A 12,763-nucleotide genomic window follows, 5' to 3' on the forward strand; every position below is an offset into this window, starting at 1 on the left:
ACTTTATCCATGATGTGAGCAAAAGGACACTCTACTCAAAGGACACTAGATTAAGTACATCCTGTAGTTCCCAGCGGGAAACACTTTGTCAGCAGCAAGTCTGTGTCTCCCAGGTCTGATGGAGGGTCCCTATAGACTGAGACTTCCTGTCTTAATTAGCTGAGCAAACCCTGCAGCTGCCCCTAGGCTTGACAAACTTTGCTGATTTGCATGTGCCCAGAGCATATCTCCCTTAAGTGACAGATTCTTAGCTGACTGTTCCATCCCTGCAGGAGTCAGTCTCAGTTGGGACACAACATGGTCATGAAGACTGCTGTGCAGGCCCTGGCAATTTGGCTACTCTGACTCTCATAAGTTGCACAGCATAGAGGATGTATTCAGCTCAGAGAAGTCAGTAATTTTTTTTCAAATCAGGGAAATCCTATTATAACATTGTTAATTGAGTATTTTCTTTTCACTTTTCTACTGTCAGGTGCCAGATGTGACATCCAGATGACCCAGTCTCCATCCTCCCTGTCTGCATCTCTAGGAGATAGAGTCACCATCACTTGCCTGGCAAGTCAGGACATTCATTAGTGATGACCTAAGCTGGTATCAACAGAAATCAGAACAAGCACCTATGCTCTTAATTTATTATGTAACCAGTTTTCAGTCTGGTGTCCCATCAAGATTCAGTGACCAATATTCTGGGAGAAATTTCACTCTCATCATCAGCAGCCTGGAGTTTGAAGATGTTGGAACTTATTATTGCCTAAAACATTACAGTAATCCTCACACTGCAATACAAGCCGTGACATAAACCACTCCTGGTAGTAGAAGTTGTAGGCTGTGCTGCTCCAGCTGCTCCTCTTTCTTTGTCTATATGCTCAGACTGCTTGCATGTCAAGAAGTGGTTTTGCTAGAAAGTTCCCAGGTATCTGCATATTAATCCTTCTCTCTCTGGTCCTCTGCCAGCATCCAGTGTTTATCTACATCTGAGGGTATAATCTGCCTAACCATGTGGTCCTTGGACGGATCTGGGGAGTCCAAGAGAGATGGAAGCTGATGCTTCAAAATGCCGGAGGCACATTACAGGAGAGGATCAATCCTTGCCTCATATGGCTTACCATGAGTATTGATAGATGGTGAAAATCATCTCCTTGGATTTCAAATCATGGGGAAGATCTTTTCTTTCTTTCTATTTTAATTTACTCTTCTCCTATGTATTACATCCCAACCACAGTTTCCCCTCCCTCCTCTTCTCCAAGACTCTACCCCCACCACATCCACTCTTCCTCCATTTCCCTTCAGAAAAGGGCAGTCCTCTCAGGGATATCAACCAAACATGGAATAACAGAATACAGTAAGATACAATACATATTAGGTCTGGATGAGGCAACCCAGCAGGAGAAAATAGGTCCCAAGAACAAGCAAAAGAATCAGAGACACCCCCCACTCCCACTGTTGGGAGTCCCACAAGAACACCCAGCTATACAACCATAAAGTATATACAGAAAATCTAATTCAGACCTGTATAGGGTCTGTGTTTGTTGGTTCAATTTCCATGATCTCCTTTGAGCCCTGGTCAGCTGATTCTGAGTGTTTTCATGTGGTGTCCTTGACACCTCTAGCTCCTACAATCCTTCCTCCCTGTCTTCTGCAGGATTCCCTGAACTCTGCCTTATTTTTTTTTACTTATTTTACATACCAACTACTATTTCCCTCCCATCCTCTCCTTCTGTTCCGCCCCCGCCTCCTATCTACCCCCATTCCCATTCATTCCTCCTCAGTCTCAGTTCAGAAATGGGCAGGCCTCCCATGAGCATCAACAAAGCATGGCTCATCAAGTTGAGACAGGACCAAACTGCTCCCTGCATCAAGGCTGGGTAAGGCAACCTAGCATGGGGAATAGTTTTCCAAAGGCCAGTTCAAGATCCAGGGATAGGTCCTGATCCCATGGCTAGGAGCCCCACAAACAGACCAAGCTATACAACTGTCACACACATACAGAGGGCCTAGGTCAGTCCCATGCAGGCTCCCTAGCTGTTGGTCCAGAGGTGGCAAGCTCTCACAAGCTCAGGTCAGCTGTCTCAGTGGGTTTGCCTGTCATGACCTTAACTGCCCTGGCTCATTACAATCTCTCTTCCTTCTCTTCAACAGGACTTACAGAGCTCAGTGGGTGCTTAAATATCATCACATTTCCCTCTTTTTGTCTAAAATAAAAAAAGAATAAGTAATACAAAAAACTATATATAATAAGTACAATTACTATATTGAATATATACAGGCAATAAATACATGATAAATGTCTAGTCCATTAACAATTGACAAATTCAGAGAAAATACTCCATATCTTTCCTATCTTGGTGAGTTCAAAAGATTGTACCTAATTCAGTTTCTATTCTAACTTGCATTATTAAAACTATCTTCTAATGTCTTTCGACCTTAGGCACTTTACACCTCTTTAGTGAATTTCTTTTCTGAATCTGGTAACAAGGAAAACTGTAACTATAAAGTCTTCAACTTCATCAGAGTCCCAAGAAGGAAATAATATTACTAGAAACAGTTGGCTGCCTGGACTCACCCAAGGTTCCTCTGCAACATTGGGGCATCTATCTTCGGCCCACAGGCCTAGCATATCTGACAGACTTTCCTGTGAAGCAGGGTATTCTGAAGGGCTTTCCTACCTTGTCTTGGCAAAGTTCTGCAGTCACTTTCTTTTGTGTCCTGCTTGTCCAATTTGGAAAGCATACTGTCAGCAATCGAGACAAGGGTACTTTCTTGCCCTGTAGCTAACTTTTGCCACAAAGAAAGTAAATTCCATGTGGAGTTTTGTCAGTGCCCATCATCTCCTCCGAAGAAGATTGGTGCTGCTAGGAGCAGCTATGTCTCATTGTCATAAAAACTATGTTATTAAAAAATCTTAAATGACATATTCTTTAAATGAGCTGTATAGGTACAATACCTGAGCAAGATTAGAAAAGTATGTACACTCTGATCTAACAAAAATAAGCTTAAATTTATATCAATACACAAAAATACATATCAATGTAAAACATTTAAGACTATTAATTGCTTTTTTGGTTTAAAAGTTGATTCAATAATCTACCTTTTTGTCCTATTTCTATATCCACTTCTTTCTTTTCAGAGTAGATTCAACAGTCTACCTGTATATCCTCCCTTTTTCCTTCTCAAAACAGGAACCCTGAATCTAATCTCCTTTGTCCAGCATTTTCCCTGACCATTACCAATAGCTGTTTGTAACAAACGACCCTTAAATGGTAAATATTCATGACCCATCTTTTGAAATGTCGGTATAGTTCTCTAGACTACTTCCTGTTGATTGGGGGCACTGGTAATCTTAGGGGGACCCTGAGAAAATTCAGGATTATGGTCAAGTTCCTGAATAATTCTGTGAGGCTGGCATCATCTCATCCAGCAGTCTTGAAGCTGTTCTGGATGTAGAACTCAGAGGAAAATGCAATAGAGGCACTCTGAAACATTGGATCATCTGGGCCATCTGCTCCCACTGGAGATTTTTCAGGGGTGTCTTCCTCAATCAAACCTGATTTTTCTTAACTCAGAATGAATCCACAGCCTCTCGTTTCCTATGGAAACAAAAGCATAACTTCTTCTCCAGAGTAACATATCTTTTGACTTTAATTTTTATGTCAAGGAATTTTCAAAATATATAGGTTGGATTAATCCAGCAACATTTATAATCAAATGTCTCTTAGAAGCTGTTGTGCCCCGTTCTTGTGCAACCTGAATGGTTGGTGACTGTTCTTTATAATATTATCTAATATTTTTCCCAGAAACATATGTTAACTTATAGTTTGTATTTGAGATTGGAGGAATGTTAATCTATTGCTGTAGCAAATCATGTCCCCATAAATTCATCACAATATTAGCAACATATGGCTTTAATTTCCTCTCTGTCCTTCTGTCCCTATACATTTGATCCATCTTGTGCTCTGTTTTACCTGAGATAGCATTCCAATTCCTAAAAGCTGAACATTTATGTTCTGAAGAGGCCAATTTGGATGCCAAAATTCTGGTGCAATTATTGTTAACATCGCACCCGTGTCTACCAGACCTTCAATGACATCATTTATTCATATTTTTAATTTTGGTCTTTGTTCATTTATAGAAATTTATCAAAATACTTGCTTTTTAGTTTCTCCTGAAATTTTTGTTCTCTCTTCTATAGCTGTTCTACCATCCAGAATAGTATGGTTTTTTACAATAGGCTTTAGGTTCTTTAATTGCTCTGGTAAGGAGTTTCCTCCACAATGACAGGAAAGGACTGAACTGAATTTGACATGGGGACCTGTGAAATGTCCCCCAAGGTGTTTCCTGATGGCAGAGGGTTACTTTGATTGTCCCTTATTGATATACATTCATTAGTCTAATATCTGCCTTTGCCACACCTTCTGCATGCTCCAGAATGGAGGGGCATTCTATTGGGATTATTCTTAGAAAAAAATATTGTTTCTGAAAATGCCCTGTTTACAATCCCTTTTTAGGTGAACTTGTTTACTACAATTGAAACACCTGACATTTTGATTTTTTTTCAAACCTCTGAAAATCACCTCTCCTATCCTAGCATCATCATGGTTATGAGATTCAATATTTACTGTATTTTTGATTCATTCTTCTAAGAGTACTGATCTTGCTTTTAATGGCCTAATTACCCTTTTTGCACTGTGCATTAGCATTTTCAAAAGCCAGAGATTCAATTATTATTTGTCTAGCTTCTGAATTTGGTATCATTATATTTACTGCTGAAATCAATCTTTGTAAGAAAGCAGTGAAGATTTCTTTTGGGCCCTGCATAACTTTATTAAACGACTCAATTTTCTTTCCTACTTCTTCAATTCTGTCCTAAGAATTCAAGGCCGCTGTGTGGCATAAAGCCAGGGTGTGGTCATTATATAGTGATTGCCTTTCTACATTAGCATGATCTCCCTCTCCAAGAAGTTGGTCTTGGGAGATTTCTATACCTCTATCCCTATTTCATTGTTCAATGGTCTTAGCCTCATCTTTCTACCAGGTCCTCTACTGTAATTGAGGACCAGGCTCCAACTGCTGTAACTAAGTCTTTCCAGTCTTGAGGGATAATTCCATCACAAGTTGACCATGAGTTTAACATCTGTTTCACAAAAGGTGAATTCATGCCATATGAGACTATTGCTTCCTTGAATCTCCTCAAATCTAACATTTGCACAGGAGTCCATTCAGCTCTTACACAGCCTTGGGAATATCTATCATTTGGCAGTTACTGTAAGGTTACTAAGTAAATTAAAGTTGGTTGTTTGAAAACCTTAGGTTGTTCTTCTCTCACCTTAGAAAGCAGTGCTGAAATTAATTCTCCTTTAAATTCCTCTGTCTGGGTCTAAAATCTCTATGATCTGTTTTAATAAGTTTTTCTAAAACTTTTACCTTGGCACTCATATTAACCAACTTTTTAAATGATAAAACAAAAATGATCAAACAGATAATATTTATAATTGACATTATGTGAATCCCATATAAATTTTCAAGCCATCCAGTGTATTATCATACAGAGACCTAACTCCCTCCCTGGTAATAGTGTCTACCATTTTTTAATAGGGAAAAAACTCTGTTTTAACTAATTCCTTCTTTTAAAAATTCCCAATTGTTTCACCAACTCTTCGAATGACAATGATGAAGATGCGAGGCTGATGCTTCTGCACAGAACAGTAGAAGCCTGATTGGGTTTTCAAGACAGCTACCTAGTTTGGCAGCAGCCCAAGGAGGGGGTACAGGGAAAGTCCACAACCCACCAGGAGAGAAGAAGCCAAAGAGCCAACTGTCTGTATGGGGAAATGTGCAAAAGTGGCTAACACTGGTGGTTTTGGGATCCCAAAAGCCTATGGAGTTTGCTGCAGATAGGCTGCAATCCCAACTTGCTCAGAGGCTTGAGGAAAAGAAAGGAAAAATCTTAGCTGGTGGGGTTGTGACTCCGGCCATGTGTAGCTCTGGCTTATGCTGGCAGCTGTAAAACACAGGGAAGAGGCTTTTTGTGCATTCATGCCCCACAAGTTGGACATCAGATGTAGCACAAATTCTAATTGGTCTTAATAAAAACCCAGAGTCAGATATTGGGATAGATCCTGGAAGATAAGAGAGACAAAGGAGCAAGCCACTAGAGAGACTTTTTACCTCTACTGAATCCTCAGACCAAAAAGGGGGCTGAGCTCCTGTCTCTGCCAGTCTTATATCCCTCTCTCTGCCCAGCCATATCACTTCCTGTTCCCTCCTCCCTAGTGCTGGGATTAAAGGTGTGTGTCTCCCAAGTATTGGAATCAAAGGCATGAGATCCCAAGTGCTGGGATTAAAGATGTATGCCACAACTGTCTGGCCTCTGGGGTTAACTAGTGGCTCCACACTATGATCTCCAGGCATACTTTATTTGTTAGGGTATAAACAAAATATCATCACACAGTCACTAAGATTGACAATAAATGGAACCTCATGAAACTGAAAAGCTTCTGTAAGGCAAAGGACACTGTCAACAGGACAAAATGGAAGCCTATAGCATAAAAATATTTTTACCAACTCCACATCCATTAGAGGGCTAATATCCAAAATATATAAAAATTCATGAAACTAAACATCACAAACTAAACAATCCAATTAAAAATGGAGTACACAGTCATAAATGGATACTAGATGTGAGGGAAGGGATAGCTAGACTGCAACCCATAGCTCCAGAGAGGCTAGCTAACAGGGAAAGACCCTAGGAGGTACACATGGATGACTCATTGAAGGAGAAGTGGATGAAATCTACATGAGCAGACTGGGTGTGTATGTGTGGGGGGTGGTGGCAGAGGCTGAGGAGTGGAAGATGAGAAAATAGGGAAATGGGAGGGTCGAGCTGGAACAGGGACAGAGTGGGAGAGCAGGGAGGGAGATACCATGATAGATGAGGACATCATTGGAATAGGAAGAGGCAGGGTGCTGGGGAGGCTCTCAAGAATCCACAGGGATGACCCCACCTCAGTCTGCTGGCAGTAGTCCAGAGGGTGCCTGGACTGGTCTACTCTGGTGACTGGTCTAGTGAATAACCTAGCTGTCATCATAGAGCCTTTGTCCAGTGACTGATGGAGGCGGATGCAGAGACCCACGGCCAGGCACCAAGCTGAGCTCTGGGAATCCAACTGATAAGAGAGAGGAGGGATTCTGCAGGCAGGGGACATCAAGACCATGATGGGAGGACATGCAGAGATGACCGGCCATACTAGTAGAAACACATGAACTGTGGACTGGTGGCTGTGGAGCCCCCATGGGACTGGACTAGGCCCTCTGGAAACGGAAGATGGTTGTTTGGCTTGAACTGTTTGGGGGGCACCCAGGCAGGGGAATCGGGATCTGTCCCTGGTGCATGGGCAGGCTTCTGTGAATCCTATACCTATAGTGTGATGCCTTGTGCAGTCTTGGTGCAGTGTGAAGGAGCTTGGACCTGCCTAGGCTCAGTGTCCCAGGCTCTGCTGACTCACCATGGGAGACCTTGATTTGGGGGATGTGGGGATGTGGGGTGGCTTGGGAGAGAGGGCTGGGGGGTGGGAGGAGGGAGGAGGGGTGATCTGTGGGTGGTATGTGGAATGAGTAGAAAATTTCTTAAAAGAAAAATGAAAAAAAAAGGAGCACAGATGTAAACAGAAAATCCTTAATAGAGGAATCTGAAATGGCTGAGAAACACTTAAAGAAATGGTCAACATCCTTAACTAGCAGGGATATGTGAAACAAAACTACTTTGAGATTCCATCTCACACCTGACAGAATTTCTAATATTAAAACCTCAAGTGACAGTTCATGCTGGCAAGGATGTAGAACAAGGGGAATACACCTCCATTGCTGATGGGAATGCAATCTTGTTGAGCCACTGTAAATCAATATGGTAGTTCCTTAGAAAATTGGTAATCAATCTACCTCAAAACCCAGATATATCAATCTTGGGCATATACCAAAGGACACTCCATCCTACCACAAGGACACTTCCTTAACTCTGTTCATAGAAGCTTTATTCATAATAGATAGAAACTGGAAACAACCCATAGGTTGATGTCCATCAACCTATGAATGGATAAAGAAAATGTGGTATGTTTACACAATGGAGTATTATTCAGCACTTAGAAAAAAATGACATAATGAAATTTGTAGGCAAATGGATGGAACAGGAAATCATCCTAAGGCAGGCAACTCTGACCCAGAAAGACAAACATGATATGTATTCACTTATAAGTGGATATTAGCTGTAAAGTAAAATTGTACTGCAATCCACAGACCCAAAAAGGCTAAGTAACAAGGAGGGCTCTAGCAAGGACACGTGGATCTCCCTGGAAAGGGAAAATAGATTTTGTGGTTGAACTTGGGCGGGGGGAGTGGGCATGGGAACAGGAAGGATCATGTGGAAGAGGGAGGGACAGAAAGAGAGAGTATAGGGAGAGACTACTGGAGTATGGGGGTATTTAGGGGGTATGTGTAAACCTAGTGCAGTGGAAACTTCCTGGAACCTAGGACAGTGACCCTCGGTAAGACTGTTAGTATTGGAGGATATGAAGCCTGAACCAGCCATCTTCTGTAGCAAGGCAAGGCTTCCAGTAATAGGACTGGGACAGCAACCCAGTCACAAAAATTTTGATCCACACTTGTTCCTGCAAGAGGTACTGGGGCAATGATGGCTCAGACCCCATAGGAATGCCCAACGGAAGACTGGTCTAATTTGGTGCCCAAGCCAGGAGAGGGATCTCATGCCTGACACTGCCTGGATGGCCAGGAACCAGAAACTGGATGTCTCATAGCTCAGAGACATAGGGTAGAATCCAACACAACTGCTCCCCCAAATAAAACAACCAAAAGATCCTAATGATATGTAGATTGGTGCCTAGCCCATTAGTCACCAGAGAGGTTTCCTCTGGCAGTTGATGGGAGCAGATTCAGAGATCCACACCCAAACATTAAGTGGAGCTGGGGAACCCCAAGGAAGAAGGGATGGAAGATTGTAGGAACCAAGGGGGCCAGGAGACTAAGAGAACATGGCCCACAGAATCAATAAGTAGGGCTCGTAGGGGCTTATAGAGACCAGAGCAGCAATCACAGAACATGCATGGGGCTGCATCAGGTAGTTGGCATTCATGCTATGGTTGCTTAGCACAGGTTTTTATTTTTTTTTAAGGATTCCTAACAGTGAGAGTGGTGGTGTCTCTGACTCTTTTGCCTGCTCTTGGGACCTTTTCCCTTCTACTGGGTTGCCTCATCCAACTTTGATATGAGGGGTTGTGTCTAGTCTTATTGCATCCTGTTATGCTGTCTTCAGTTGATATCCCTGGGAGGCTTGCTATTTTCTGAAGGGAAATCGAGGAGCAGTGGATCTGGGGGAGAGGCTAGGTGAGGAGAGGCTAGGAGGAGTGGATGGAGAAAAGGCTGTGTTTGAGATGCATTGTATGAGAGAAGAAAAAAAGAATATGAGAAATAAGTGACTTGAAATTGAAAATATCTTTGCTATATTATGCCATCTATATAATGCCTTGATTTTATTTCTGCAGGTTACTTGAATTTTGGTATTAGATATACATATTTTCAGTGTGGCTCTTCTAATAACCACAAATTGCTTATTTCTCCAAAATGTGCTAGAATGTTCTATTTGCATTTCTACCAGTAGAGGGAGGCATAACTTTTCTTTTTTAACTAGAGAGAGTGAAACTCAGTAACTCATTTATGTGAGGACTTCAAGTAATCAAGCCTTTTAAAAAAGTTATACTTTCATAGGAAACTGTCAAAAACTTACAGGTAGAACTTACGTACCTTGCCCATAGCCTTCTCTTGAGGTGATACCTTCTACAATGAAACAAATGAGAAAACTGAAAAAATTTTCATGTTACTAATGAGCTCATTTGCACTTGTCTATGTGGGTGCTGTGTGTGTGTGTGTGGGATGTCTCTAGGCATATTGGGCACATAAATGGCCTGTGTTTTCAGAACCATAACCATGTATTTATCTGCACTGTTACCATAAAATTCAGTGGTGACACCCTTTAAGGTCACACCACCCATCCCCCCATCTATTACTCATAGCAAGCACTACAGAAAAGGCTTTACACAATACACTCAATTTGGCTTACTTTACTCCACAGTACTGCCTTGAGGTTCTTCCAAGCTGTGTGCATGAATAATTAGCTTCACTTTGGGTAAGAGTAGATATCCCATGGTATTGAAGAACCTCAGTTCACCTGTTTACCAGCTGAGGAACATTCCAGCAGTTACTCAGTTTTAGCTACTTCTGGAAGAACTTTATGTATTAATTAATTAATTATTTTATATTCTGGCCTCAGTTTCCTCTCCCTCCTCTTTTCCTATGAACTTACCATAGAGTAGCTCAAGCCCGCATATTGCGCTGTCTTGTTGCCCGCATGAGACATGAAGTAGGAACCTGTTTTTGGTTCTGTTTAGAATTGCTTATTAAATATTCTCAGGTTTCAGGTGGAAACTCAAGCCGTTGGGTGCCATTTGTAGCTGAAGTTTTTCTGGTCCTGCCCAGCTCCCATGGCCCTGCGGTCCCAAGTAAACATACAGAGGCTAATATTAATTAAAACTGCTTGGCCATTAGCTCAGGCCTACCACTGACTAGCTCTTACATTTAAACTCAGCCTGTTTCTGTTAATCTATATGTTGCCACATGTTCTGTGGCTTTACCTGTGTGTGTTTACATGTTACATGCTGCTCCCTGGACATTGGGCTGGTGTCTCCTTACTCAGCCTTCCAGTTTCCCCACAATTCTCCTTGTTTGCTTATCCCACCTATACTTCCTGCCTGGCTACTGGCCAATCAGCATTTTATTTATCAACCAATCAGAGCAACACATTCACAGCATGCAGAGTGATATCCACAGCATAGGTATGTTAACATAGTCTCTCTATACATTTACTCTCTTGGAACATTTTATAGAATTATTCAGTCATATCTCTATCAAATTTTTATTAATATACCATTTCATATATAGTTGGGTCTATTCCTGATGTATTTTCTTACAGAGAGTTATTTTCTACTGTACAGCATTTTTGTTTGACATGAATTTTAGGGCTTATAATTCCAAAATCATCTTTTACTTTTTCTTTACATATTCATGTGCATATAAATATGTATATATGTGCATATATATCTATATAACACGTGTTTATGTTCATATGTACACTTTGTTTCCTTTGGAATTCCTTATTTACCTGTCTTCATGTATATAAGTAAATTGTTGTATTAAAAGTAGAGCTTATTAATTTTGTTTTAGAAATAACCATAATCTTCTAATTGCCTATACATATTTTGTCCTCTTTTTTTTTTTGCAATACAATTCAGTTCTACATATCAGCCACAGATTCCCTTGTTCTCCCCCCCTCCCGCCCCCCTCACCTTCCCCCTAGCCCGTCCCCCATTCCCATCTCCTCCAGGGCAAAGCCTTCCCCACAGACTGAGATCAACCTGGTAGACTCAGTCCAGGTAGGTCCAGTCCCCTCCTCCCAGGCCGAGCCAAGTGATCCTGCATAGGCCCCAGGTTTCAAACAGCCGACTCATGCAATGAGCACAGGACCCGGTCACACTGCCTGGATGCTTCCCAAACAGATCAAGCCAATCAACTCTCTCACCCATTCAGAGGGCCTGATCGAGTTGGTGACCCCTCAGCCATTGGTTCATAGTTCATGTGTTTCCATTCATTTGGCTATTTGTCCCTGTGCTTTATCCAACCTTGGTCTCAACAATTCTTGCTCATATAAACCCTCCTCATTCTCGCTAATTGGACTCCCAGAGATCCACCCGGGGCCTAGTCATGGATCTTTGCATCCAGATCCCTCAGTAGTTGGATGAGGTTTCTAGCATGACAATTAGGGTGTTTGGCCATCCCATCATCAGAGTAGGTCAGTTCGGGCTGTCTCTCGACCATTGCCAGCAGTCTCTTGTGGGGATATCTTTGTGGATTTCTGTGGGCCTCTCTAGCACTTTGCTTCTTCCTATTCTCATGTGGTCTTCATTTACCATGGTCTCCTATTCCTTGTTCTCCCTCTCTGTTGTTGATCCAGCTGGGATCTCCCGCTCCCCCAAGCTCTCTTTCCCTCGACCCTCGTCCTTCACTACCCCCACTCATGTCCAGGCTGTTCATGTAGATCTCATTCCATTTCTCTGTCATTGGGCGATCTCCGTGTCTTTCTTGGGGTCCTGTTTTCCAGGTAGCCTCCCTGGTGATGTGAGTAGCAGTCCAGTCATCCTTGTTCCACATCTAGTATCCTGCTATGAGTGAGTACATACCATGTTTGTCTTTCTGAGTCTGGGTTACCTCACTCAGGATGATTTTTTCTAGATCCATCCATTTGTCTGCATCCTCATGATGTCATTGTTTTTCTCTGCTGAGTACTATTCCATTGTGTATATGTACCACATTTTGTTTATCCATTCTTCAGTTGAAGGGCATCTAGGTTGTTTCCAGGTTCTGGCTATTACAAACAATGCTGATATGAACATAGCTGAACAAGTGCTCTTGTGGTGTGGTTGAGCATTCCTTGGGTATATGCCCAAGAGTGGTATAGCTGGATCTTGGGGGAGATGGATTCCCAATTTTCTAAGAAAGCGCCATATTGATTTCCAAAGTGGTTGTACAAGCTTGCATTCCCACCAGCAGTGGAGGAGAGTTCCCCTAGCTCCACATCCTCTCCAGCATAAGGTGTCTTCAGTGTTTTTGATCTTAGCCATTCTGACAGGCATAAGGTGGTATC

The sequence above is a fragment of the Peromyscus californicus genome, unplaced genomic scaffold (assembly GCF_007827085.1).
Source record: "Peromyscus californicus insignis strain IS unplaced genomic scaffold, ASM782708v3 Scaffold_6__1_contigs__length_162567912, whole genome shotgun sequence".
Lineage (NCBI taxonomy): Eukaryota > Metazoa > Chordata > Mammalia > Rodentia > Cricetidae > Peromyscus > Peromyscus californicus.